Raw genomic sequence first — 5,148 nt, 5'->3', positions numbered from 1 at the left:
GGCACAATCTTAATTGCCAATGAAACCTTCATTTTTCCATGTTGATGAGCCTTGTAGCTGTGAAATTTGTAGCCTCCTAGAACTACCACATCGGCCTTAGTAATGATATACATAATACACTAAAGGTAGTTTTTTAAAGCATTGTGCAACACGAGGGTAGAGTGTTCAAACCTTAGAATGGAGCATCTACTTCTAGTGAGCAAAAGTCCATCTCACATTGGGGAGGTGCAAAAATTATGGCCTAACCAGATGATTGAAAATTTGAAGATAGGGGATAGTTTTTATAAAAAAAAGATTTAAGGGTTTTACCCCCCCCCCCCCCCCCCCCCCCCCCTATGGTAGATATAAAAAATAAGTAGGGGTTATCCCTATTGTATACACTTATGGTATCTCTATTGAAAACCCGTCTTCCTTACACTCATGTGATACCATATGGAACTCCAGAGTGAATCCCCCCCCCCCCCCCCCCCCCGTCCCAAACCCCCCCACCCCCTCCCTCCCTAAATATGATACCCCCCTCCCTTATCTTTAAGCCTGGGAGATAAATTATTGGGGGCCTGCCCTAACTTATACGCTTATGTAACTTGGTAAAAAACCCCCCTCCCTTGAACTTACGTGGTGCGGTAAGTTTTCCATGGTGAATCCCCCGGGCTGAATTCTATCCTCTTCTAATTTAAGCAGTTCCTTCTGTCTATAAGAAATTGATTCCTCCGGACTTAACTTATGCTCAACTGACAACCTCAAGCTTGGAATTACATATTCCATTGGCACCACAGCTTCAATCCGAAAGACCAATTTGAAAGGTGTCACTCCAGTCGCCACCTTAAAAGCTGTCCTAAAAGCCCATAGTGCTGAATCCAACTTGTCATCCCAATCCGATTTCTTTTCCGATACAATCTTCTTCAAAATTCTCACCAACAATTTATTAGAGCTTTCCGCCTGCCCATTTGCTTGAGGATGATATGGGGTAGATTTCTTATGCAAAATCATATGTCTGGATGTCAACACCTGAATCACAGAATTCAAAAAGTGTGTTCCTTGATCTGACACCAACTCAATAGGACATCCAAATGTTTCATAATGTTTTTATATAGAAACCTTGCCACACTTGTTGCTTTATTATCTCTCAAAGCCACTACTTCCACCCATTTGGTAGCATAATCTGTTGCAACAAGAATATATCTGGAACCTGTCCTCTTTGCCCGTGGTTTTATTGGGCCTACAAAATCCATTCCCCACTTCTGAAATGGTTCTAATGGCAAGACTGGATGATCTTGCATCCTATCCCCTTGTGTAGGCTACCCCATCTTTTGACATTGAACACATTACTTGGCAAAACTATGTGCATCCTTCAATAACAAAGGCCACCAAAGTCCAGCTTGTAAAATTTTCCGACCTGTAATTTCCCCTGAGAAATGTCCTCCAACTGATCCCTAATGTGCCTCCTGCAACACTACGTTTTGCTCTTCATCAGGAACACATCGTCGTATAATCTGATCTGCTCCTCTTCTATATAATGATCCAGCTATAATCACAAATGGTCTGCTTCTCAATGCAAACTTCTTCCTCTGATCTAGAGACATTGTTGAAGGTAAAACTCCATCTGTCAGAAACTGAACCATCTGATCATACCAATTGTCAAAAAATTGTCCTGCCACTCGGAACAAATCCGCATCAGGAAATTTATCCGATACTCTTGGTAATTCCTCCTTATGTTCCAATCTGCTGAGGTAATCCGCCAGTGCATGCTGAGTTCCTGGAGTATGAACAACTATGTAATCAAATTCTTGCAACATGAGCATCCACCTTGCTAATCTGCCTTCCAATTTTGGCTTCTTTACCAAAAACAATAAAGCCTGATGATCCACATGAAAAACCACTTTGTTCTCTAACAGATAATGTCGGAATTTTTCCAAAGCAAAAATCATTCCCAAAGCTTCCCTTTTGGTAACTGTGTAATTCTTCTCCGATGCTCTCAACATTCTACTAGCATAATAAACTGGTATGAACCATCCCTTAATCTTTTCCTACATTAAAACAACTCCTACTACCATGTCGGAAGCATCAACATACACATGAAACGACAATTCCCAATTTGGTGGTTGAAGTATAGGTGAAACTACCAACATCTTATTCACAATCTGAAAAGCCTTCTCTTGAGCTTCTCCCCAAACAAATTCCACTTCCTTCTTAGTCAAATGACTAAGTGGTGCACTCACATCCGCCAAATACTGTAAATACCTACCATGCCATTTGATCTGTCCCACAAACCGCATTACTACCTTCAAACTTTCCGAAGCTACAGCTTTCTGAATGGCACTAATCTTGTCCCCATCAATCGACATTCCTTCTTGAGAGATGATATGTTCCAACAATTTTCCCTTCTGTACTGCTATTGCACACTTCTGGGGATTAAGTGACATCCGAAACATCCTACATCTTTCAAAACACTTCCTCAAATATTCCAGATGCTTGACTTTTTCCCCAAAAACTGAAAAATCATCCATAAAAATCCTCATAAAATCTGTCAAATGTGGCTCAAAGGTTTTAAAAGCTGCCTTCAAAAATGATGGTGGTCCATTCTTCAATCCAAAGCTCATCATTGTATATGCAAAAGCTCCCCATTCTGTGATAAAAGCAGTTTTTTCAATATCCTCCTCAGCCATTGGTATTGGATTGTACCCTGAAAATCCGTCAAGAAAAGTGTACATCTCATGTCCCGCTACATCATCCAGACTAAATCAATAAAAGGCAATGGAAATGGATCTGCAACTGCTGCTGCATTCAATTTTCTATAATCCACAAAAACCCTTAACTTCCCGACTTCTTGGGTACCACTACAATTGGTGACAACCATTCCGCCTGATCCACTAGCACTATAAACCCTGCATTCAGCAATTTATCCAATTCCTCTTTCACCTGCTTGGCATAATTTGGATTCATCCTGTATCTTTGCTGAATCACTGGAACATCATCCGTTTTCAAATTTATATGATGCTTATACACTTGAGGATCCATGCCTTTCAAATTAGAATAATCCCATGCAAAGACATCAATATACCAATAATTCCTTCAAGTCCTGCTTGAAGCCTTCTTCCAAATGAACACTAACTCTTACCATATTTGGATGATCCTCCGTCCCCCAATTCAGATCCTATAAATCATCCTCCTTTACTCGAGAAAATTTCTTTATCATCTTATCATACAAAGCTTCGGCTCTCTGAATTGGCTCCTTTGGCTCCAATTCTGAATCCTCAATCACAGTTTCCTCTTGGATTTTCTTATCTTCTATATAAATTTTCGTGTTCCACACCCTATGTATTCCCCTGCAACTGATCAATTCCCAAACTGTTCTCTTTTTCTGCATATTTTTCAATGATCCGCTACACATCTACCTCAAATACCGGAACAATTGTTGGATTTGCTGCTAGGAAATATGCTTCTTCATCACCCTCCAATCCTTCACACATGTTAATTGCTTGTGCCAACATTGGCTTCGTCTCTTCTGACAATTCCTTCTTCGGCCCCATTGGTAATCTAACTTCTCTCCTTCCTTTCTTAACCGTCACTTCATTCTTTCCCCAATCCTGTTTTAGCTTAGCCGTGCGAAACCATGGCCTCCCCAACAACATAGAATATGTATTTTTTGAATCCTTCATCCTGATGACTACAAAGTTTACCATAAACTGCATTCCATGAATGATAATTCCTTGCCTCCTTAACATCCCCACTGGTTGAACTCTGCTCTGATAAGCCATACGCACTTGAAATGGAGTTGGTTCCAACCCGACATCTTGCATCCTTAGAATTTTGATTCCGAAAGTATGTTGACCCCTGATCCACCATCCAATAGAACATCGAAAAATTTGCGGTTATTAAATTCCAACGATAGTGTTGGTACTGAAAAATCCACATCCTCCGTGCTAATCTGACAACTCTGAACTGTCTGCTGCACCTCCTTCATACTCGAAACAGTCTTTGTCCTTCTCATCACTGTATATAGTCTATCTCTGAAAATTGGAACTAATGACAACAACTGATCCAAGGTAAAATGTATAGAGGAATTTGTTAACTCTTGAAACAAGGCATCCGTTCTTTCTCTTTCCTTCTCCTCCTTTTTTACTCCTTTCTCCTTAGATTTAAGCTTGCTTTGCTGTTGATCCTTTTCCATCAAATCTTCAGCTACTTCATCGCGAATCTCCTTCTTCTCCTCCCAGTCTAGTGGAGGTTTCAACCTTGCTTTGGACCTTGTTGTCACTAATACATCTACTTCCTCTTGCAAACATTTAGAACAATCACATTCCGACTGAAAATCCATAGCGACTTTATTCACCCCTTGATCCTGAAACGATTCCACTACTATCAAACTGCTTCTAGGCTTTTTTTTTGCTTCAGCTGACTGGGCTGGTGGTGCTGGCAACTTCTCCACTTTCCCTCTTGGCTGTTGCTGATTCCCCCCTTGATAATTCCAAACTGGCCGATTCCATCCTTGTGGTTGTGGCTGCCAATTCTGCCACCGCTGCTGCTAATCCCAATTTCCCCCCCACGGGGGTCTTGAATTCTGCTATCCTCCAAATCTCGGTCCTCCTCCCGAATTGAAATTTCCTCTAAATGGTGGTCCCCCTTGATTAAACTGTGGTCTCCACCCTGAATACGGTTGTTGCCTTTGCCACCCTTGATTATTAAACATCCTCTGCCTTACTCCTGTCTCTAGAAACACCCCATGAGTTTGAGGTCCTTGTTGTTGTATCTTCTGTTGAATCCTTTTTGGTACAACACCCCTGAAATTCGGATTAAACCAACATTCCTTTGTCTAATGCCCATCCTTGACACAAATTTCACAATGAGGGGTTTTTGATTCCACAACTTTCTGCACTCCCAACTTCTTCAATTTCTTTGCTACCGATTTTTCCACTCTATCCTCTTTCTCTTTAGACTTTTTCTTCGACTTCTTCTTGCTTTTCTTCTTCTTATCCTCATCTAATTCTGAATCCGAATACTCACTGGAATCCTCTTCACTATCAGAATCCGTTTCCGTATCTGAATCAGTATCAGTTTCCGAATCCGAATCGCTGTCCGAATCCGAATTATCTGACCTCTTCTTTTTCTTCAACCTACTTTTCTTCTTTTCTTTAGATGACCTCTTGG

At 41.0% G+C, this 5,148-nt stretch overlaps 1 pseudogene; it reads right to left on the bottom strand.

Moving 5' to 3' along the window:
- Window positions 1-3,154: 3,154 nt before the first annotated feature.
- Window positions 3,155-4,725, bottom strand: LOC147422403 (uncharacterized; annotated as a pseudogene).
- Window positions 4,726-5,148: the final 423 nt, after the last annotated feature.

Source organism: Adiantum capillus-veneris, chromosome 27 (assembly GCF_014529385.1).
Source record: "Adiantum capillus-veneris isolate H3 chromosome 27, ASM1452938v2, whole genome shotgun sequence".
In the NCBI taxonomy this organism is placed as follows: Eukaryota; Viridiplantae; Streptophyta; class Polypodiopsida; order Polypodiales; family Pteridaceae; genus Adiantum; species Adiantum capillus-veneris.
Note: the sequence above shows the minus strand (reverse complement) of the source record. Positions and strands in the feature narration are given on the sequence as shown.